This window comes from Ornithodoros turicata, chromosome 2, assembly GCF_037126465.1.
Source record: "Ornithodoros turicata isolate Travis chromosome 2, ASM3712646v1, whole genome shotgun sequence".
Classification (NCBI taxonomy): Eukaryota; Metazoa; Arthropoda; class Arachnida; order Ixodida; family Argasidae; genus Ornithodoros; species Ornithodoros turicata.
The window spans coordinates 92,413,942-92,438,969 of NC_088202.1; the positions used below are offsets into that span (position 1 = coordinate 92,413,942).

General features: G+C 44.9%; 1 protein-coding gene across 7 annotated transcripts in view; it reads left to right on the forward strand.

Annotated features, from left to right (window-relative positions):
* LOC135385788 (galactosylceramide sulfotransferase-like) overlaps window positions 1-25,028 on the forward strand; it is a 435,824-nt gene that overhangs the window by 284,609 nt on the left and 126,187 nt on the right. For 6 of the 7 annotated variants that reach the window (XM_064615301.1, XM_064615300.1, XM_064615302.1 and 3 more), the window contains one exon: window positions 11,298-11,372. The exons of the other annotated variant lie outside the window; for it this stretch is intronic. The gene's annotated coding sequence lies outside the window, so the exon portion shown is untranslated. The remainder of the gene's footprint in view (window positions 1-11,297; window positions 11,373-25,028) is intronic. 7 annotated transcript variants of the gene reach the window in all.

Genomic DNA, 25,028 nt, shown 5'->3' on the forward strand with positions numbered 1-25,028 from the left:
TTGTCGTGGAGCAAAAGCACCCCCTTGGACAGCTTCCCGCGACGCTTCGTCTTGACAGCCTCCCGCAAGCTCGTCAAGGGATTTTGGTAGTATGCTCCTGTGGTGGTTCGCCCCTTACGAGCATAATCTCTTAGCACGACACCATGGCAGTTCCAAAAAACACTCAGCATCACCTTGCCCAATGATGATTGGGTCTTCGCCCTTTTCGGCGGTGGTGATTCCACATGGGTCCACTGCTTGCTTTGCTCCTTTGTCTCGGGGACATAGTGATACACCCAGCACTCGTCCATGGTGATTAGGCGGCTCAAGAAGTCATGTGGATTGGCCTGACACAGCTGCGACATTTTGAGTGGGTGTCAGTGTCGCAGAACACCGCTGCCGGCGACCTTTGTCATGTTCAAAGTGGCGGGCAAAATGTTGAAAACTGATGCGTAACTGATTTTCACTATCGCCTGGATTGTGATACGCCGGTCTTCTAGCGCCAGGGCCTCCACTTGTGTTGCTGTTCCCGGTTCTTCACAGAGAGATGGTCTGCGAATTCCTTCTTCGTTTCAGACTTGTTTGACCACGTTGGAAGCGTCTGTGCCACCTAACCACTGTGTCATATGATGGTGCATTGTTGCCATACACTTCTACCAACTCAGCATGGATTGTTGCAGCGTTGTTCCCCTTCAAATGCAGAAACCGAATTACCGCACGATACTCCACTTTATCAATGGGCTGCGCCATTTTGTTTTAGCTCCTCTAGCGGTACTGTGGGGCGTGGATTCAACGTGTACCAAGACGGCAGACATCCAACAAACAAAAAATAATTATGTAACTTTATCTTTTGAGGTGATAATTAAACCTTTATGACTACCCATCGTAGCCATCTCTGTGCTAAATAATCGGGATCTGCTAATCATCGGCGGATGCTGGTATCCAGGCTACGACTTTTCGGTTGGACAAGAAATATAGTCGATCTCCTTTTTCGAAAAGGCCCGTTATGTAAAAGGATCGTCTAACGTTATCATGTGTCAACTTGCACAAACGCCCTTCCGGCAGGTGTCCTCCTCTGGAAAGGCCTTTAGAGGTGCCGTGTGTCAGGGTTACTATACACTGGTACACTTCAATGCGGCATAAGTCGCGTTTCATGTAGCTCGTTCCGTTTCTACCCTGCACCCACATCGGCACACCACACTGCACTGCACGGGAACGACTTGCCGAATCAGCCGTAACTAAGTCATCTGCGGTTTTGCGCATCGATTTATTGAACAAGGACGGACGTTACGGATGTCACGGATGTCATCTAGAGTACCGGAAATTGAACTCTAAAGATAAGTGGAAGTGACTTCTCAAAGAAAGTTGTTGGTAAATCAGGGCGCGAGATGTCGCCCTGAAGCGATATCCGATAGGGTGCCCGAGTACTAGCTCCCTCTGTGTGCAGAGGGAGCTAGTATTGATGCACTCTAACATCAGACTGAGGTGTCAGTCCCCGCGCGCTACCGATTACACCGCTCATGTTCTTCGCTTACTTCACACGTCACAGTGACCAGCTCACTTCTTCTACTTGGTCTGGCACGCAGCCAGATGCAATAGGCCACAGATCAATGAGTGAGGAGGAGGAATCGCTGGTGTGCAAGAGAGCGTAGTTCTTATATGAAAAAAAAAAGAAACTAAATGGTTCCTGAACATAGAAGAGCAAGTCACGTGAAAAAGTTTGAAGATTCTGGCGACGGATACGCAAGAGCCAAGTGATGTAGCCGGATCTGTCACTGGTATTTTGTTTGTTTGTTTATTTCCAAGAAGAATACAATAGGCAGATAATATACAGGATGAGGTCCCGTAAATTAGAAACTAGTGTTGGGACCTCAAATTCTTGACAAAAATCAGCGACTCAACTTTTGAAAAAGGCAACAGAAAACAAATAGAGAAATACATATGTATATATAATTTTACACGTGTATGTATGTGTATGTAGTTTATGGCTTACATGTGATCACTATTGCGAATGGATAAAAATGAGTAAGGCAGTTTTGAAGCAAGCAAATGTGGGTACGTTTCTGATATTAGGCGGTAATGAATTCCATGTCTTGGTGGAAAAGTGAACAAAGTGGAAGATACCATAGCTGGTCCTACAAGTTGGAATCACAAGAAAATTTTGTCAATTTGTGGGAGTATGACCCTGCATGTAATATGGAACCGCAGAAGCAGAATCTCACACCGACGAGACCACATGAAAGGAAAATGAAAGGGGCATCGCCATTTAATGTCCTACAGCATCACAACAGGGATTACGAATCGTGGGCGAAATTGGAGTATCGGCTCTCAGGACCATGCAGCGGCCAGTGCCACGGTGTATAAAGTACCATATGCAACGAGTGTCCCAATACGTTGGACGCCTTTGAATAGCTTCGAACTTTTGAAGTTGTTGGTAACGTTTGCCTGAGCCTGGGGAAAATACGCAAAGTGCAGACAGGAACCGACGAGACGAGGCGACACTGAAACAATCAGCGCTTTATTCCAGTACATATGTATATATATATACATATATACTGTGTGGAGGAGTGCTCAGTCACCCTCCCAGGTGTATATCGCTCGCTGAGTGACCCCTGGTTTGCCAATCCCGAACGATGCGCAGCTACCCAGGGCCGACGAGCCGCAAACACGGCGAAACACGTGTCCTCTGGTGCTGTCGCATCGTTCAATGAGTATCTGTTTCTCAACGTGCAGCCATAGAAGCCATTTTAATCTGTAAGTTTGAATTTCAAACACGTCTAGCATAATTTACTTATTTTTTAATGGCTTTTTCCCCCCTCTTTATAATCCACTGGCTTGCACTGTGGCATTGAGGAGTGCTCAGTCACCCTCCCAGGTGTATATCGCTCGCTGAGTGACCCCTGGTTTGCCAATCCCGAACGATGCGCAGCTACCCAGGGCCGACGAGCCGCAAACACGGCGAAACACGTGTCCTCTGGTGCTGTCGCATCGTTCAATGAGTATCTGTTTCTCAACGTGCAGCCATAGAAGCCATTTTAATCTGTAAGTTTGAATTTCAAACACGTCTAGCATAATTTACTTATTTTTTTAATGGCTTTTCCCCCCCTCTTTATAATCCACTGGCTTGCACTGTGGCATTGAGGAGTGCTCAGTCACCCTCCCAGGTGTATATCGCTCGCTGAGTGACCCCTGGTTTGCCAATCCCGAACGATGCGCAGCTACCCAGGGCCGACGAGCCGCAAACACGGCGAAACACGTGTCCTCTGGTGCTGTCGCATCGTTCAATGAGTATCTGTTTCTCAACGTGCAGCCATAGAAGCCATTTTAATCTGTAAGTTTGAATTTCAAACACGTCTAGCATAATTTACTTATTTTTTTAATGGCTTTTCCCCCCCTCTTTATAATCCACTGGCTTGCACTGTGGCATTGAGGAGTGCTCAGTCACCCTCCCAGGTGTATATCGCTCGCTGAGTGACCCCTGGTTTGCCAATCCCGAACGATGCGCAGCTACCCAGGGCCGACGAGCCGCAAACACGGCGAAACACGTGTCCTCTGGTGCTGTCGCATCGTTCAATGAGTATCTGTTTCTCAACGTGCAGCCATAGAAGCCATTTTAATCTGTAAGTTTGAATTTCAAACACGTCTAGCATAATTTACTTATTTTTTTAATGGCTTTTCCCCCCCTCTTTATAATCCACTGGCTTGCACTGTGGCATTGAGGAGTGCTCAGTCACCCTCCCAGGTGTATATCGCTCGCTGAGTGACCCCTGGTTTGCCAATCCCGAACGATGCGCAGCTACCCAGGGCCGACGAGCCGCAAACACGGCGAAACACGTGTCCTCTGGTGCTGTCGCATCGTTCAATGAGTATCTGTTTCTCAACGTGCAGCCATAGAAGCCATTTTAATCTGTAAGTTTGAATTTCAAACACGTCTAGCATAATTTACTTATTTTTTTAATGGCTTTTCCCCCCCTCTTTATAATCCACTGGCTTGCACTGTGGCATTGAGGAGTGCTCAGTCACCCTCCCAGGTGTATATCGCTCGCTGAGTGACCCCTGGTTTGCCAATCCCGAACGATGCGCAGCTACCCAGGGCCGACGAGCCGCAAACACGGCGAAACACGTGTCCTCTGGTGCTGTCGCATCGTTCAATGAGTATCTACATATATATATATATATATAGATAGGGGAGAAAAGACACCAGAGACTGAAGTAGGGAGTAGGGGAAGTTATTTATTAAGCTGGCATTTAAACTAAGGGTCTGGGGAAGTCTACGTTTCGGCGGAAGCTCCGCCTTCTTCGGGACTGAGACGAAAATCTATGTACAAGGTCTTTTAAAAGGTTACAAAAGTGTCGTCACAGTTGGTACAATTCCACTGCGAGGCAGTCGTCAGTGAGTCATGTTCTGGAAGATTCCGGAAGGTTCCTGGGTCATCGGCCGGGGAGATTACGTGTCAGAGTCTTGGGTCGCGCTCGTTGAAAACCTGTTGTCCGGGGTGTTCTTAGAGTCATTGTGTCCAACTGTAAAGAAAAGAAGAAAAGAGGCAGCGGGCACTCCGAGGACATACAGAAAAAAAGTTATCCGGATATGCTTCTTACAGTTGATAGCACTCCTTTATCCTCATTTATTAGAGATTGGAATTTGTAGATCAAGTACGATTCGCGTTGCTCTCTGCAGCGATCGGATGTGAAATTTGACTCTAAAATAAAAAGTGCGACGTTATTAATGGAATGACCGGGTCGACTAAAATGGCGAGAAACCGGGAGGCTACCTTTTTTCGAAACATCTGATCGGTGGTTATTGAATCGAATCCTGAATGAATTTTTACTTTGACCTACATATTGCGCGGAGCATGTTGTACATTGAATGATATAAATAATGTTACTGGAGTTACAGTCAAAGTCGCCATTGATTTTAAGGGAGAAGTCGGAGTTTGTACTCTTGACCGCTGCCGTGCTTTGCATTGATTTGCATATTTGGCATCTTTTACCATTGCATGGATGGCATCCCGCCGTAGGTGTTAATGGTTTGGGAACTTTGGAGTTGACTAGTCTATCTTGGAGGTTGCGGGCACGTCTGTAGGTAACTCGTGGCTTCTCGGCAAATATTTGTCGTGTCCGTTCAGATTGCAGAAGGATGCTATGGTGGCGGTGGAGGATACTGTTAATATTACCCGCGCCTGCACCAAAGGTAAGAACAAGGTTTACGCGGTCGCCCTTGGGTTCGTCGTTGCGTTTACCGAATAAGTTCCTCCGGTCTGTTTGTCGTGCTTTGGACAGGGCGTCTCTTACTAGACTGGGTGGAAAATTACGATTAACGAAGGTCTGCTCTAATTCCGCGAGGTTTTTGTTTAGAACATCGTCGTCCGAGCAGATCCTCCTGTATCGGAGTGCCTGGCTATAAGGAATGGCGAGTTTAGTATGGCGCGGGTGGCAACTGTTAAAGGAAAGGTACTGCTGAGCATCAGTTGGCTTTCGGTACAGGTCAGTGGAAAACCCCTTCTCGGTTAAGGTTACTTTTACATCTAGGAAATTAACAGTCGTTGCCGAGAAGGAGTGGGTGAACTTCATGGCGGGGTGTACCAGGTTGAAATCGCGAATAAATCCTGTGAGATCTTCTTCGGAGTGTGGCCAAACCATGAATATGTCGTCCAAGAAGCGTTTGTATAGACTAGGTTTTTTGTCGCGCACGGCTAGAAATTGCGACAAAAAACTGCGACAAAAAACCTAGTCTATACAAACGCTTCTTGGACGACATATTCATGGTTTGGCCACACTCCGAAGAAGATCTCACAGGATTTATTCGCGATTTCAACCTGGTACACCCCGCCATGAAGTTCACCCACTCCTTCTCGGCAACGACTGTTAATTTCCTAGATGTAAAAGTAACCTTAACCGAGAAGGGGTTTTCCACTGACCTGTACCGAAAGCCAACTGATGCTCAGCAGTACCTTTCCTTTAACAGTTGCCACCCGCGCCATACTAAACTCGCCATTCCTTATAGCCAGGCACTCCGATACAGGAGGATCTGCTCGGACGACGATGTTCTAAACAAAAACCTCGCGGAATTAGAGCAGACCTTCGTTAATCGTAATTTTCCACCCAGTCTAGTAAGAGACGCCCTGTCCAAAGCACGACAAACAGACCGGAGGAACTTATTCGGTAAACGCAACGACGAACCCAAGGGCGACCGCGTAAACCTTGTTCTTACCTTTGGTGCAGGCGCGGGTAATATTAACAGTATCCTCCACCGCCACCATAGCATCCTTCTGCAATCTGAACGGACACGACAAATATTTGCCGAGAAGCCACGAGTTACCTACAGACGTGCCCGCAACCTCCAAGATAGACTAGTCAACTCCAAAGTTCCCAAACCATTAACACCTACGGCGGGATGCCATCCATGCAATGGTAAAAGATGCCAAATATGCAAATCAATGCAAAGCACGGCAGCGGTCAAGAGTACAAACTCCGACTTCTCCCTTAAAATCAATGGCGACTTTGACTGTAACTCCAGTAACATTATTTATATCATTCAATGTACAACATGCTCCGCGCAATATGTAGGTCAAAGTAAAAATTCATTCAGGATTCGATTCAATAACCACCGATCAGATGTTTCGAAAAAAGGTAGCCTCCCGGTTTCTCGCCATTTTAGTCGACCCGGTCATTCCATTAATAACGTCGCACTTTTTATTTTAGAGTCAAATTTCACATCCGATCGCTGCAGAGAGCAACGCGAATCGTACTTGATCTACAAATTCCAATCTCTAATAAATGAGGATAAAGGAGTGCTATCAACTGTAAGAAGCATATCTGGATAACTTTTTTTCTGTATGTCCTCGGAGTGCCCGCTGCCTCTTTTCTTCTTTTCTTTACAGTTGGACACAATGACTCTAAGAACACCCCGGACAACAGGTTTTCAACGAGCGCGACCCAAGACTCTGACACGTAATCTCCCCGGCCGATGACCCAGGAACCTTCCGGAATCTTCCAGAACATGACTCACTGACGACTGCCTCGCAGTGGAATTGTACCAACTGTGACGACACTTTTGTAACCTTTTAAAAGACCTTGTACATAGATTTTCGTCTCAGTCCCGAAGAAGGCGGAGCTTCCGCCGAAACGTAGACTTCCCCAGACCCTTAGTTTAAATGCCAGCTTAATAAATAACTTCCCCTACTCCCTACTTCAGTCTCTGGTGTCTTTTCTCCCCTATCTATATTCAACATCCTGGTCGTTCGAACCTAAATTTTGTAGTATATATATATATATATATATATATACATATAAAGGCTCGTTAGCCTTTTCTCACTCGTATATATATATATATATATATATATATATATATACATACGAGTGACAAAAGGCTAACGAGGAAAAGGAAGACCGTAACACAGCCGTCTCAGCTATTCCGGAGATCTTAGACAAGTCCGGAATACCGGAATTGCCGCGACGGCTGTGTTACGGTCTTCCTTTTCCTCCTACATGTACTGGGATAACGCCTCGCTGCTAGTCTGAGTCACGTCTCGACCGTTTGTGTCTATCCTTTGTGCATGTTTCCCCGGCTCAGGGAAAGGTTACCAACAGCTAGCCTTCACCAGCTGGCTTGCATTTTGTTTATTTGTTATTCAGCTTTGGAAATGTTTCGGTAGAATATAGGGAACGCACAGCGAGACTCTAAAGAACGTAACGGATACAGAACAACAACAACAACAACGACTACATGAATGACGATGGGAGGAGATGATACACAGCAACAATTGCGGTACCATACCTCAGTGAACGGATACAGAAGTCTGCCGAGTGCCAGGTGATCGCGAAGTAGAATGGAAATACAGTGTACGGTACGGACTGTATATGGTCTTACGAATACGTAGAGAGAATAAAAAAAAGGGACAAAGAGGCTCCCGTGGGGGAGAGGCATAAGAAAACTATGCCTTGCCGCAGGAAGATTTTGCGCGTCGAGACTGGGAGGTGAGCCGGGATTGAATCACGGCACCGGCTATGTTATCTTGGTTCATTCCTCCGGTTTTTGCAGAGACGCTAAAAGGCAAATCTGAATTCACAGATTTCTATGAAGTCGTCCCAGGACGCACGGTCACCCTCCCCTGAGCAACATGGCACCATATATTGGTGCAGGCTGCTCAAAGCTCGGTAATGAATCGTTCGCGCCCAACTAAAGAGGTGAGAAATCCTTGATGTCGGCAAACCCCTGCGTTCTTTGCATATAAAGGGACACTAAACTGTGAACATTTCTCCACGCAGAATGAACCATGCAGTTACCTTGACACCAATACAAGAGGAACGGGATTTATCGATTGCGGTGCTCGTGATTTATTAGAGAAAGAAACTGCAATATGCGCTTCCCTCTTCCTCCCTCTCCTTCTCAAGAAGACCGCAATTGTCGGACAAACCAGTTGAGGAGACCAATGAGAGCCCGCTCCGCATTGTCGCGCTCTGTCCGCATTGTACGCTCGCGAAGGATAGGGGAGCGTCGTCGGGAGGAACGGAATTTATCCGTTGTGCGGTACGTGATTTATGAAAGAAAGAAACCGACGCTTTCCCTTTCCCTCTCCTCAATGCAAGAAGCGCGACAATGCGAACCATCGCGGGAGAACGTTTGAGGAGACCAATCCGAGGCCTCTCCTCATCGTCGGCGGTCTTCTTGGGAAGGAGAGGGAGAAGGAAAGTGTGCATTGCAGATTCTTTCTCTCGTAAATCACGAACGACGCAACCGATGAATCCCGTTCCTCTTGTGTTGGTGTCAAGGTAACCGCATGTTTCATTCCGCGCGGGGAAATTTTCGCACTTTGGAGACCCTTTAAATCCTCAAACCGCAGCAGTTTCCCGGCCTCAAGGATTCCTCACCCCTTTGGTTGCGCGCTAACGCTTCATGACCGAACTTTTGAACCTGCCGATATATGGCGCCATCTTGCTCGGAGGAGTGGGAGACTTCATAGAAATCCGTGCCCAGATTTGCCAACATTTTTGGCGATAATTTTGAAGGCTTTTGAAAATATTTTAAATTCTTCGACTAAAACTTTGTATTGTATTTTTAAAGTAAAGTCCTACGTTTGCTAGCTAATCAGTACCAGTCTATAATCGACGCAGAATTACTGTCGTCAGAGGCGTAGCAGGATATGCTCATCAAAGTTTGGATACAATGTTATGTATTTCCCTGATGTCAGTCACAAGCGTCACGCACAGGTATACAACGAACTTGAAACACAATAAGGGTACTCAGTACCTCGCGCGCAGACATGTACAAGATACTCAAAAATGTATTTAAGCTAATATAATAAATACTAACGTTAGAATGTAATTAAGATAGAGTATAAATACATGAAAATTAAAGTAATTAAGATGAGTACAAAATACTTCAGAAAGTATTTGAAATACAGTTAAGATACTATTTATCCTTGAACGCAAAAAGTCACCGGTCACTGGTCAATGCGGCAAGTCGTCGCTATGTGACATGAATCACCAAAACCCCGCGCACTAGTGCAAGCCGCCGCTGTGTGACAGGAGTCATGTAAACACACGCATGCAACCGGGCTTATGGACATCCTATGACACGGTGAATGTGTGATGTGTCCTGTGTGTGCCCCCGGTGATTCCGCCACTTTACTCTAACTTGGGCGCAGCTCTTGAACTTTTGACCTACATGTTGAACTCAATTATCATCTCTGTTCGTCTCTGGACATCATCCTTTTGCGTTTTCATCATCTCATCATCAGATTGAACTTTCTGTATTAAGTGTACTGGGGTAGCCAGTTTGACTTCGTCGAAACTTACATCCCCATTTTTTTTCTTTATTCACATCACATCACATCACATCATGTAAACACAAGTCCCAAAAAGATGACAAAGAGATACCACATAACTCCTCTAAGTATGTGACCAAGAACAAAGCAAAATTCTAGCGGGTCCCCGCTCGGCGAGGTCAGAATTCGTCGTCACCGCGTCAGGGCACACCGCACACATAATAGAACCCTCACTGCCAGAGGATTAGGACACACGGGGCAGGATCTCTAAATGGAGACTTCCAAGAAGGGTCAATGTCCAGGTCAAGTCCGAGGGACTCAGGCAATTTCCACTGAACAAGCAAGATAGTGGAAAGACGAGACACAGAAAGTTTGAGAGGGAGATCCAAAATATGGAATTAGAGTATTGAGTAGAAAACACCATAAAATGTATTTTAAATAGAGTACAAATACACAAAACAAAAAGTATTGAGTAGAGTACCAAAATACCGCAAATTGTATTTCAAATACGGTATTTTAAATACAATACTCCAAATACGTTCAAGTCAGCTCGCGCCTGTGTCAAACTGTACCTTGTCTAACACATTTCACTGTTCGCGGCGCCGATGTAGCGAATAGTGGTCCATCACGCAACTATACACTCCGTGAAAACATGGAGCATATACAACACTTTTGCCTGTGTAAAATATTTGTTTCTGAGATCATTTACACACGTATATACCAGTTAACGTTTACTTTCAATTTGAATGCATAAGCGTTACACTGTGCATAGGAGAGTGACTTAACTCTTTAAGGGAGTAAAAACTGCTTGCGGGGCAATGCCTCCAGTGGCAATGTATCTGGTTTCCCAGACGTACAACAATTAATCATTTCCTTCTTTGTTACGGTGTATATGAACACGTCAAGTCGTGTTTGGAAATTCATGCTTGTACCTTTGTACTTATGCAGATAGGTATCCTGGCACGAAATGCACGGGCTATATTCTGTGAGCTATATACTCCTCTCGAATATCGAAACACGCTCTGGCCTAAGAATTCCAGGTACATAAGTCGTGCGCGTGAATGAAAATATTTCGAATTAAACCGCCGACCTGCATATGTCGAGTGATATATAGTCTTGCGACATGCATATACAGCACAATTTCGTAAGAAAGTACTTGTAACTATTATTTCCTCAGTGCAGGTGGAAAATTGCTCAGTTAACTAAGTTGTATAGCCTTATTTCATCAAGTTCACAAAGAGCGCATATTTACGTAGACTATTGCATTCAGCATTGCTCATCATCATCCCATTTATGTGTATGCGTGTGCGTGCATTCAGCAGAGCATTTGCGAGGTTCAGTGACTAACTGCAGCCCTGGGGAGCAAATTTCGGGGTTAGGGGACTAAAATGGCAAGTAATTACACTATAAGGGACTAGAAGCTGCAATTACTCCCTATTTTACTCCTTTTGTAGAATGTACTACCACTTATTGAGGTCCTCCTTCGCGTTGTTAATTTAGGAATGTGCGAATCAGCCGCTAATACGATATTTTCCTTTACCCGTATTACAGGGCACCGAGAGCAGCTACTGCATAACCCAAGGCCCCATGAAGAAACTTTAGTGCCATAAGTATCACTCCTGAAAGGTGAGTGACGCAAGAAAATCCTTTTTCGTTCTTTGTTTCCCGTGTAGCTGTGTTCCGGAATGTGGTTGCCTGGCAATGCTTGACCGTCTGATGATGAGGAGGCCACCCAGAGCGAAAGCTGACCTCGTTCGCCGTCACGTAGAGTAGGCAGCCAGTCAATCTGCCTCGCGAGTTTCCTTTCCGCTGCATTTGAGACTCACTTATTCGGAAACACAAGCAGAACCTCATGGTCTGCCCTGTGACGTAACATTGTGAACTTCATTATTCGTTTGACATCTCCGGCCGTGCGCCCCTCTCCATTTCTGCTGTTATAAGTTAAGCAGTGTGACGTCACTGGAAATGAAATCTTCTCACAGTGCTTTTGATAGCTACTCAGAATTAGCTTTAACGCATGGATGGGATATATGTGTCCCTCCAGTAGTCTTCTTGGTCAGCTCTTTTTACCATGCCACCTTTCCATAGTCCCATATTATTCTAATCTCTTATCTGCTCCGACATTGCATGTCTTATAATATTTAATCTAGGCCGTGTGCAGAAGTTTGGATATCTGCTATCGATTGCAAGTAGCCAGGGAAAATAGCAGACAAAGAGCCAGCGAAAAAAAAAAGAAAGAAGAACAGCTGTAAAAAAAAGAAGATAAGAAAGAAACGTTAATAAGCGAACAGCTGCTGAAATGCGCTTGCGCTGGTAGAGGGCGTGTCACGTCAGCCGCTTTCTATCAAACCCTTGTCGTATGAGCAGGGTAAAATATTTGCCCTCCTGATTGAGTTTGAGTTTGATTATAGAAAAAAAAACGCCCTCCTGATTCATTCTGGTCTATTCATACTTTTATGAAGAAGTCACTAGCAGCGCGGGTTCTGCAGATGCTTTCACTTTCTCCCGTTGCATCTTCTTTTTCTTTCATTTTTAAACATGTACAAGACAGTAAGCGAAAGATAAAGGGAAATCAGCCAGAACGTAAATCGTTCACAGATGAATATGTAGTACTATCTTGTGCGTGAAAAATAGCCACTTTCTCTTGGACTCCAGCTCTTTTCTCCAACCGTCCTTCGAGTGCGCGTGAAATTTCGGCTTCGTACGGCTGTGGCCTTTTCGACATTAGAGATCTGCTTTTGTACCGCGAATGCTCCCTCCCTGAATTTAGAAGTGACTCCGTCATTTCAGAAACATAGTAAGAAGGGGACCTTTCGTTAGCTTGCTTAGTGCAGTGCTTTTTAAATGTATTCTCTCTTTTCCATTTTTCTATAAGATACTTTGCCATGGCTATTAACCAGCTGAACAAGCAGAAATGTACACTACCCGTTTAACAAGCGGTTAGTGTACATCTCTGAGTGCACTAATTGTGACATGCTGCGCCCTAAGAGAGAGAAGAAACAAAATGGTATATCCAATTATTTTACCGTGTGAAATATTTCTCAATGATTTTACCCTTTACCCTTCTGAACATGAACGCAGAGAAATACCCAGGAGTGGGTGATGTCGATACAGCCCACCCACTAAGTAAAATATGAGTAATATGCTACTTTTAAAACTTAGAGTAGCTAAACATCGTTGAAAATGCATCTAATATTCTGAAATATAATAATATCAAGGGGGTCTTCACGTGGAGCAGTGCTGATGTATGTATAACACAGCCGGTTTCGTGGTGGTGATGGAACTGGTTGCCGTAGTTGGCCATGCGGACGACTTCACAGGGAAGCCCAGGTAAACCACCCGGACAGCAAAGCCGGCGTTAACGTGTATGCCACCCGGTGCTTAACCCAAAACAAGAAATATGGCAGCACCTGAAGGTCTTTTGCTATTGTCGGTGGAGATTTCTAACAACTTGGGGGCCTTCTTTCGTCAAAAAAATGTTTGAGAGAGGTCAAATTTATCAAATCATATTATGTTGTAGAGTAGAGAGTGGTTTTATGCAAACTAAAATTGTTACTCTGCGCCAACAGTGGGAGCGAGAGTAGAGCAGAAAACGGCATTAAGACAAATGCCATCAAAACTGTCCGTGTTGCGGGAGGTTACAGTGATAAGTGTAAGAGAAGAGCATACCCGAGAACAAAAAATGAGAGTAACAGTTCTTGTCTCTGCATCTGTGATGGGTAACGGGAAGCTTGGCAGAGCACAGTGTGCCTCGGAAGAGTATAAACCGGCGTGATCAGAGTAAAGACGAGCAGAAAAAAATAAATCATAAAAGTAAAAAGTCATTGCTTAGCCGTATCTACTGTTCCTCTTTTTTTCTTCTTCGTATTTTTATTTATTTTTAGTGTGCTGCATCTCCCTTCCTTACCGCTTCGTTTTAGTTGCAAAAAGGCCTGAACTGGCCATGCGAGACATCCTGGTGGGCCGCCTCGACTTGAGAAGGTGCGGGCCACACAGCACGGCATTTCTTCCTCAATGTGTTCAAACTTATTGTTTGAAAAGATCTGCAAAGGCAAACGCTTTCCCACATGTATCAGCAGTCGGCTTCTTGATGAGCAGGCGCGATGATCGATTAGGGAGTGTAGTAAAGGAGCGTTGCTTGTGATGCCAGGAGTCTGTGCTTCCCAGGTTCAGATCTGACTTGCACTTTTCAATAATGAATACTGTAGTTAGCAGTGGTAGCAAAGATGACAATAATCCTTTGTTATGCGTAACGGCACTTTCGTATTGCTCGATGAACGAAGTAATGCCCTTCAAGAGCGAGACCGTATACGCATATGATTCCCCCGAAGTTTTATGGCTTGACTGTCGCATGGAAAGCCCGTACCGGCAATCTCCATTCCAAATAATATTCAGGCAAAAGAAGCTGCTATGAAAGCTGCGATCAATGTCAGCCCCTTAGGTAAAGACTTGGACGGCTAGAGAGGTCATCATCCTTCAGTAGTGTGGACGACCTTACTGGTTTGAGCCGGAAAAGGCAGGATAACTTTTTCTTGTTCAGGCTCAAGGGTGCGATAATGTGTTTCCCCTGCACGGAACTGACGTTTGTGTATCTGGTGTTCAATTTCGTATGCTGTCAGGGAAGTGCATTGCTTCCTTTGTTTTCTTTTGTGTTTTTTTTTTTTTTTTTTTTTTTTGTGGAATTCACGTTTTTCATCGTTTACGTGCAACAGAAGCGAAATGGCGCTGACAAGCTGGTGGTGGTGGTGGTGGTGAAAGGGCTTGCCGTTGTCGGCCTCACGTTTGTGGGCAACGTCACGACTGACGCCCTGGGGAAATGTGCGTCCTGGGCCGACTTCTAGGGGAACTGTGCCGACATATGTCTGAAAGCGTCTGAGGAAAACCCGGGAAAAACCCTCGACAGCACAGCCGGCACCGGGATTCGAACCCGGGTACCTCCCAGTCTCGATGTGAGGTACCCGGGTTCGAATCACGGTGCCGGCTGTGCTGTCTGGGGTTTTTCCTGGGTTTTCCTCAGACGCTTTCAGACATATGTCGGCACAGCTGACAAGCTGGAGGTGCATGACTGTGAAGTAAGACCTGAGACAAGGAGTTCATTTCAGTTCTCTCTGAACTTCTTGTCTAGGGCCTTACTTCACAGTCGTTTAGGTGAATGTCGCTGAAGCTGATGATGATTCTGATGATGAGTGTTTTATTGGCGCATCGACAACTAAGTCCATAATACGCCAGAGCAATGGCGGTGATGTGACTCGTTAAAAATAGAGAATGTTTAGCTACAAATTGAACGACTGTAAAACGTGACTCCAAAATTATAGACCATTTCACTGTTTGCAAACAAACGGTGCAAACCGGAAGACATAGGGGAACAAAACAGGTTAACGTGCACTTGCGCTACCTGGCGGCCTACAGCTGTCAAAAGGGTCTCTGCAAGCAACAGCTGTAACCGGAAAACCAATGGGACGCACATCCAGGTGTCGCGCGTTGGCGCACCCTGGCGTCGCGAAAGGGTCTGTATCTCTTAAAAAGTCGACGACCTTGTTATAAGGAAAGATTGCTTCATCACCCAGCAAAAGGGCGAGGTGGAAAGGTAGGAAATATCTATAAAACTCTCTCAAGTGATGTTATGGATTAGTTTCACGGCCTGGACATGTGGTGGTGGTGGAGGTGGCGGTGGCGGTCAAAGTGAAGCTGCCCGCCGAGGTCGGCCACACTTGTAGTGGGACACGTCACGACTAATACGCAGAAGTCTTTAAATACTTGGTACTGGTATTTGGTAGATTTTTGTACTTAAGATGTCCACTAAGGACTTTTCTAAATTCGCCGAAGAACTAAGGCGTGACATGAAAAACTGTTTCAAGGAGATGCAAGACACGTTAGAACGGGATCATCGTAAGGAAATTCGAGACATGAAAGCGTCAATGGAGCACATGAGTGACTGCTTCGATGAAATGTCAACTAAGTTCCAAAAGATCCTTGACGAGCAGCAGCGTCTGAAGAGCGATAACAGTGAACTTCGCAAAGAAAATAACTGTTTAAAAGAACGTCTCAGAGCAATGGAGATCAGAGCCATCGAATATGAACAGTACATGCGAAATCGTAATCTCGAAATTAAGGGTGTACCTCCTGACGCACAGGTTGACATCAAAAAGGTTCTGACACAAATTGGAAATGCTATCGGGGAACCGATCACAGACAACGACATAGATATATGTCATCCGGTATACCCATCGCTAATAAGCTGGGTAAGAACATAATTGTACAGTTTAAGTGCCGGCAAAAACGAAATGTTGTGCTGGAAAAAGCCTCTCTACGAGCACCCCTATTTTTATAAATGAGCATCTTTGCCCAAATCTGAAAAAGGTCCTAGGTGTTGCGATCGCTAAAAGAAAAGAATCAAAGATAGCTCACGCGTGGGCGCGCAACGGTAAAGTTTTTGTACGTAAACAAGATGACAGCCCTTCGATATCTGTGCACTTCGAGGAAGACGTTGTAAAGATATCCGGTTAGTTTTATTGATGATATTTTGGCAGTTGCTTTTGCCTTCTGAATGTATTTCTTGCCAGAAGATATTGTCAAACCTGTGAACACTCATTCTTTTGTGCATATCAACGTTCAGTCTGCTCGAAATAAGTGCGATGAACTTGGTCTTTTTTTCCACTGCTTCAACTTTGCTTTTGATATAATTATGTTTTCTGAGACATGGTATCAGGACGAGGACGATAGGCTTACGCTGCCAGGTTACCAGCAGTTCTTTATAAATAGACATGGCAAACGTGGTGGCGGACTGTCCCTTTATGACATTGAAAATATGTCATATGAGCTGTTATCTAATTTCACATTCATGTGTAGTGACGCGGAAATGTTGGCTATTAAAGGTGGTAATCAAGTTCACGCAGTGGTATACAGACCACCTTCAGGCGATGTTTATGCCTTTTTATTCATTATCGAGAAACTTTTTAGATTCACAGCTGAAAACAAATATCTCATCAATCTCGGTGGTGATTTCAACATTAATATTCTTGATGCTTCTAGACCGTCGCAGGAGTTAAAAGTTCTAGTAAACACTTTTGGCCTCTCCAATGTCATTTCATCACCCACACGTGTCACAGAGAACTCTGCTCCTTTAATAGACTTGTTTATTACCAGTGTCAATACTGACAATGTCAAGGCAGGCATTGTAACTAGCAAAATTAGTGACCACTTGCCAATATTTATGTTTGTGGATATGTACTCTCGTTGTACTAAACGTGTTTCATTCCTGAGCCTTCGTCATATAAGTGTAGTGGGGCTCGAAAATTTCCGTAAAGGTGTGCGCTCGCATTCGATCAACTGGAGTTCGGTGTTCAGTCACGACAATGCGACTGAGGCGTATAACGACCTCTTCGTAAAAGTCAAACACCTGTATGATGTGCATTTCCCTGTCAAAAACATAAGGACTAGTTGCCATGTGCGGAAGCCCTGGGTAACAACACGACTGCTTTGCATGATTCACGAGAGAAATAGGCTTTATAAATGCTTTATTCGCTCTAGAGAGCCTGGCGCCTTAAAATAATTTAAATGTTATAGAAACGTCGTGAATAAGGCCTTGAAACATGCCAAAGCAGCTTATTACCACGGTCTCTTTGAGGGATCAGGCAACAATTCTGCAAGCACGTGGAGAACATGGAATAGTGTTTTACGTCCAAACATCCCCAGAGTTAGTACCATGATTATAAACGGTGAGCAAGTAAATGGTACATCTCTCTGTAGTCGTTTTAACCAGTACTTAGTAGATGTTGGGCTCAGAAATAGGTCGGTATGTAATACCGCAGATGCCTGCACGCATATTCATAAAAGGATTACGGACTCAATTTTTCTTTTTCCAACTTCTGCAGAAGAGGTCTGTTCATCGTTCCTTCAATTAAAAAACAGTACGGCTCGCGACTGTGAGGATTTACAAGGCAAACCAATTAAACATGTTATTGACTTATTAGCTCCTTTTTTGACACACATTTTCAACTTGTCTTTTGCAACCGGGGTTTTCCCTTCTATGATGAAAGTGGCTAAGGTGATACTGCTAAGTAAAGGTGGAGATCCCAATGTATTTGGAAATTACAGGCCAATATCTTTATTGCCCATATTTTCGAAAGGCTTTGAGCGTATTATTCACAAGAGATTGTCGGCTTTCTTTGAGAAATATGATGTCATTACTGACCGCCAGTTTGGGTTTCGTAAGTCACGTTCAACTGAGACCGCACTTTTATGTCAAAAAGAACAAATCATTCGCAACATCGAAAATAGGCAATTCACCTTAGCAGTCTACATCGTTATTGTGAAGGGGCTCGTTATTTTATTCCCCCCATTCCATCCAGCAATGGGGTAGAGTATCGCCTGTGGCGATGAAACTCCCCACTCTCCATGGTCGAAAATAAAGTTGTTGTTGTTCTACATCGACCTCACAAAGGCGTTTGACCTTCTTGACCACTCTGTATTACTAAACAAACTAGAGAAGTACGGAATTCGTGGCAATGCACTTTTACTTCTTTCTTCGTATTTAACTTCACGTGAGCAATATGTCTCAATAGAGGGATATTGCTCCGATAAACTGAATATAATGACCGGTGTTCCGCAGGGCAGCATCTTAGAGCCCTTGCTGTTTAACCTGTACATTAACGACATTCTTAATGTGGCGTCCGATGCTACGTTTTTTATTTATGCAGATGATACTGCCATATTTTTCGCTGGTGCCACAGTTGAGGCAGTACCTCGGATGGCAAACACCGCCCTTCAGGCAATAAGTCACTGGGCAGAAATTAACCATTTACTTATAAATACTAACAAAGCGAAAGCTGTACTATATAAGCCAAAAAACAAAGTTGTAAATAACTTAGTTGATGTGTATCTGGGCCATGATCATATTGAAATTGTAAAGGTCGTTAAGACCCTTGGTGTATATTTTTCCGAAGACCTATCCTGGGAGTGCCACATATCCCATGTAAAGGTCAAAATATCAAGGTCGATAGGACTCTTGAATCGTCTGCGTCATGTCTTGCCTACGAGGGTGAAATTACTTGTGTACAATTCACTAATTTCTTCGGTCTTGCGCTATTGCCTTTTAGTCTGGGGCACAGGAACGCAGAGAGACATAACTAGTTTACTGACCCTACAGAAACGGGCAGTGCGTATAATAGCCGATGTACCTTACGATGCACACACACAGCCTTTGTTTACCACTTTCGAGATACTGAAGATAACCAGTATGTACAACTATCATATGTTCAAGTCTTTTCTAGTTGCCACACGACAAAATAATAATTATATGTTATCCTTGTTTGCGTTACGACACTTATCACAACGTACTCGTCACTGTGACAAATGGACAATACCCTGGTTTAGGACCAACTACGGCCATCAGTCCCTGTCTTATACCCTTCCCTACGGTTTGAATAGTTTTCATACGCAGAAGGTATATATCAATGACCTCTCCTATTCTTCTTTAAGATCGTTGTTTATTTAATTTGATATTTCGGGACAGGAGTTCAATTTCTTGTTATTTTATACACAATTGTGTATATTGTATTGTGTTGTGCATATTGTATTGTGTAGTATTGTGCAGTATTGTACATACCGAACTGCACACATTGTAGTATTTTGTCATGGTTGTGCTAGTTTTAAAGGTTGTGTTTAAAGATTAGTTAGTTTAAAGGTTAGTTTTAAAATAGCGTTCTATATTTCACACTACATAGATGATTTTGTTCATTCGCTGGATGCCGTCGCGACGATTAAAGGGGTAATGCCCTTGTGAAGCAGCCTCGTGCTGCTTTTTGGCTTCCCCCTGATTGTGTTCGTTATCTGGAAGTTGCAATAAAGCATCGTTTATCGTTATCGTTAAATAGAAAGCAGTCACAGATGAATATCAGCCGCTTGCGCTGAGCAGGATGATCGCGGGGGCGGGGCATATATTTTCTAGGACAGAGAAAAAAAATGAAATGCCGTGGACTAGGAGTGGCGGACAGTCCAAAAGCACAGCAACATCAGAAGGCCGCCCAAGTCTGGTCCGGAAAGGAAACGGTGTACGAGGGGAATGTAGACAGAGGGGAGGGGATAGAGTGGGATGAAGGGGTGGCAGAGCTTAGGTGACTCCTCCTAGAGACATAGGATGAGCTGGGTGCTTTAGAGGAAGGTGATAAGAGCAGCAGTGCGCTGCCGTCGTTCTGCAGGCGTGGAGTCCCCGAAGATGATGTCAGAGGGTGTCCAGGATCGGTTGGGACATTGGAGTAGCAGTTTGCTTCGTCTGGACATGTGATGAGCAAGCGCAGCTCAGAGAGTTGCTAATCTGTACCTCCTGCATTGGGGTGGCTCCGCTCCGCGCAACAAAAAACCATGAGTCAGATGGGTATGGCCAATCCTGAAAAGAGCTGAAATAACTTCATAAAGACGATTTTTGTTGTTTTCCTGTGAAGTCTGATGATCATTCTAACAACATTAATAGATAATTCAGCAGGTAATTTTCGTGCAGCGCAGTGTAGTGTGCCACTGTGAACAAAGATCGAACGGAAGGACCAATTAAAAGCGACGCACGTTGGGTTGAAGCGGCCGTGTGACATGTACACTCGAGCCAGTGCAACTTTTTCTGCACTACAACGACGAGCGGAATTCGCCATAAACTTGTTGTGATGTAAAGTTTTGGACGTTACAAGTTGGTGTAGGGTTAAATTGCGGTGTACTTAATTTAGTTTTTAATCGACTACTTTAAATAAGAAAATAAGTAAGTACAATTAAAGTGGAAGTCGCCAGAGTACATTCTACACCGAAAACCTCTCGGACCTCACCAACGGAAAGCCCCATTTATTAATTTTTTAAATATTTCTTTTTTTTTTTTTTTTTTTTGTGGACGACTCGATATTATTGTGTTACGTTACGTTTCTTGGGATGCCTTGAATGTGGATCAGATGCGGATACAGCACGACATTTATCCATTGACTTTCATCACAAACCTTTCCCTCAAGTTCAGCTCCCATTGCAGACTGGAGGATGGGAGAAGACGTCCTTAGTTTTAACTTCGTTTTATATACGTGCAAACCGATGGAAGCATGTCAGTGAACAGGCCCGTATAAACCGGAAAGGTGGCTAGCACGATTGGGTATAGGGGCGTTCGAGGCATGTAACTACGAGCGCCCCGCCAGGGCGCCAGACGTACCCCACATTCATGGTATCAGAAGCAGCAGCATGTACAGCCCACTAAGAGGCAATGCTGTTGCAGGAAATCTTGTCTGTGATTTTACGACTTGCACATTCTGGTTCTAGCAGGCATCTCCGTTGACCACCGTGCCAAAGGCCCCTCTTGTGGCCCCTATCATACCCTATATTCCACGTATACCATGGCAAGGGGAATCCTAGCGATATCCGATATCTTCCACAGCTCCTAATAGCAGCCATCTTCACTGGCTAAGGTGTGACAGCGCATGGGCACGCTGCGTCAGAAGACTGCGTTCAAGAAGTATCACGTGCCGCAGCACTAGTACCCTTAATCTGAACTCCGTCACCCGTTCGGAGATGGTCAAGCAACCAGTCTAGCGATTGCATCGCACATCAATCCTGCCTTTCCAAGAACTGTGTTCCGGGTTAAGCTGGGCTACAGTAACACGACGGTGTGCCCACCTTGCCACACCCCAGCTACTATTCCCCATCGAGAACTGTAACCGGTACACGTGTGAACGCAAGGTGTTTCGACTCCAGCTTGAGCTCCTTGACCATATGCTATTCAGCTTGTCCAAAGTACTTGGCCCATGGAGCTCCCCTGCGCATCAGTGCCGGGCTCTTCGCTCCCTTTTTGCTTTCGTGCAGGCTACTGACCTCCTCGAAGAAGTGTAAACAGAACTCCGACCTGTCTTCGTTTCGCGCTTGCCTCTAATTCATCCTCTCATACTAACCTTTGTGAAGTGAGGTACGGTCCTGTGGCTACCACGGGGAAACATCTCATGTCATCATCACTTCTACATCATTTATTGTTGTTGTTGTTGGACATGGGATTACAGTTCAACCAAACATTCACACACACATAGACCTTCCTTTATTACTTGGCCGTGTCCGACATTCCCGTCAGTGGTGCGTCATTCGAGCTTTCCTCGACTTTCTCCACACGACAGACCTCATGAACAAATTATGAGTTGACCTTTCATGTCATCTACACATCACGCCACCCTCATCATCTTATATTTGTTTTTACTTCATCTTTGTGATATATTTTGATTTAGGAATAGCAAGCTGACCCTCGGTCAGGCTGACCTTTCCGAAATAAACGTATATCCTCCCCCCCCCCACCAAAAAAAAAAAAAACACATTCAGAGAACACTGCGATTATGCTAAAACATCAGTTGTATCCGAAGAATACCCCACAGGCCAGCACGCACCAATTTAATCTGCCAAGATTGGCACCGTCGATAATGCGAATTACACGCACTGGCAGCAACCAGATGCCATAGGACACTGCTGGACACGCAATACTACGCTGGACTACGTGGGCGATGCATATCTGTCACAGTACTCATGCCAGTCGGAGTATGCAGGGTGAACTAAGGATAACCTGAAAGACGAAGTATTGTGACTTAGTTTGTATTTGATGTTTTGTTGTGGAGAGTCATAGGACACAGTATGCAAGGCCTACCATGGCTTGACGAACGTGATCAAATTCGGAATACAATTCCCAACGCAAACCATTCTAGCTCGAAGGTGTGTTGCGGTGGGCTGGATGAAAGCAGGTGGGGGGATTCTTTTATATTTCTTCTTTCTTTTTTTTTTGGGGGGGGGGGTCTGTTTATGGGAGTAGCCAAATCTGTCGCGTGACGAATTCAACCTCTCCCTAATATTTTGCTTCATCAACATCAACAACAACAAGATTTCTTCATTTCGTTTCGTTTCATTAAATGCACCTGTCATGACGAAGTGACTATAAAATAAGCGATTGCGAATACAGAGCCCTCAGATGAGGGAGCCACTATGTTCATATTTGTCTTTTTATTGCCATAACTATCCGCTAGCTTCGGCTTACGTACTTTTCTCCCCTCAGCGTATCAGAAACATAGCGACCGAGCGGAAATTGCGTACCGTGCCGTGCGTAAACGGTGTACCCCGTGTCCCGTTTTATAGCTGCGCCTCGGTATCTGATCTTTCATGGTACGTTACAGCATGCTGACTTTATTGTTCCGTCGTTATTTTTTAAAGTACTTCGTCTATAGTAAAATACTTTGTGTAAGCGCGAGGTCAGTCCTTCATTGAACGAAGCGTTCTAGAAATGGCGTTTGGAGTGCGCGGTATAAAGGCTATAAGAGACATCGTGACTCTGTAAACTGAAATAGCAGAACGTACGCATACGCAAGTTTGATGATTCTATGTCCTTCCGTGCTTGCTGAAGAAGTAGTGAAAAAAAAAAAAAGAAGTTCCCCGATGAAATTTTTGTACGTTCGCGTCTCTTTTGAGGTGTTACAGATTCAACTTCACCCGAAGTCATCCATATAAATATTTAAGTGCAAAATTACACCCAATACAGAATTCTTTTTATTTCCGGCCCAGATGGGGGATGCTGTGTGATTGCCTTCAATCTAGTACACGCCTTCGTTAGGTGCTTTATTATTCATTGTATTATTTAGGACTAGCGATCTCAGGTACATGATGACGAGATAAAGGTTAACCAGAGCTTCTGTAATCAAAATTAGTACATCGGGAACAGTGCTGAAACTCAGACATTTGCTCACGTAGCAGTATGTGATTTCATAAAGCCCATTCAGTTCTATCGGCGTAGCCTGGGGTTAGGAAGCCGTAAGGCTGAGAGTTGAGGAAAAGCTCCCAAGTACTCAAGGGAGGGGGAGTATACGTATAATAGAGAGAAAAGAAGATGAACATTCACGGATATTCTATCATACACATCAGGACTCACGCAGAGGGACTCCTCCTCTTCTACACAGCGAAATTATCGCAGACAAAGGTATGACAGTGGGGCATGATGCGATGATCTAAGTCCCCTGTCGCTTGGGCGGTGGGGTTAACGGCAAGGTGGTACATCCCCGGTCACCACTAACCCACTTGCTGTCAAACAGTGAATGATAACGGTGGGCTCAGAACCGCGCGGGTCACGTCACATGCATTTTTCCTCCACATACAACATCCGTTCACCCTACCATCCCACCCTTGCACACCTTAGTTATCTGCCAGTGTGCCTTGGCAGCTGACCGGGAAAGTCTCTCATATTCTTGAAGGATGCTGTCACGGTACATCAGACTTCTTACCGATCCTCAGTCAAAGAAATGGAGAAGCATACGCGAGTCTCACATAATGCTGACCAACAGAACCCCACCTCCATGCTACTGGGATCTCTAGAGTCGGGAGCCGCTATCCAGGCCGGACCCTTACTTATCAGAGAATTACATGTTTCCCCTGCGCCTCTTCCCTCCCACTCCCCCGTTGTATCCACAGGTCAAGGGCACCGCGCGAGCGATAGACGAGTAGATGCAGACCATGCTTGTGCAAACGTCTGTACACGGTCTGCTTAGACACGTATTCCTGGTTGCTGTCAAGCTCAAGCTACAGAATTTGTCCCACGCCGTACTCGTGCAGTTCCATCTTGCATTTCATCCGAGACGTTTGGTTCTCCCGGCACATGGTTATTCTTTGATCTCCATATCGAAGGTGTCGCCGGACATCCTCTTCGTCTAGTAAAGGTCTCCACAGCTTGAGACAACGTTCGTGGCTATGCTTAACGCCTGCGACACCTCTAGGTGTGACCTGCAGTTGCGGCGCCCACTAACTTTCCCAGTCAAGCACGGAATGTAGAATCAACGTTGAAATAACACTGCAAACCTACAACACCATCGTAGAATCTGCGATAGCGTGCAGCGTAGATTTTCCGTAGAAAATGTCCGGTCAAAAACACGTAGAATCTGCTATAATTTTATAACACCATTTCTACGTTGACTGTTGTTTTTTCTACGTTGATAGAACGTTCACCAAATGTTGTGAATTACTGTTTATTCTACGTTGTCTATTGCTACCTCTTCCTACTACACGTTGTTTATGTTGTTCCAGCCTCAGGACATCAGTTCTTTCTTGTTCATCAGTTGTCGCCTGCATCCATCCCGTCGTATGAATGTGTGTATGCGTGAGCAAAAATGTAAGAGTGAAAGGAGGATGAGTGAGAAAGAGTGGCTGGTTTCTCCCTTCAGATGACGCACCCTGGAAGACGCTGAATAGGCGTGTTAGCTAAGCTCAATTGGTAGAGCCCTGGACCGGCAATCCGGAAGATGTGGG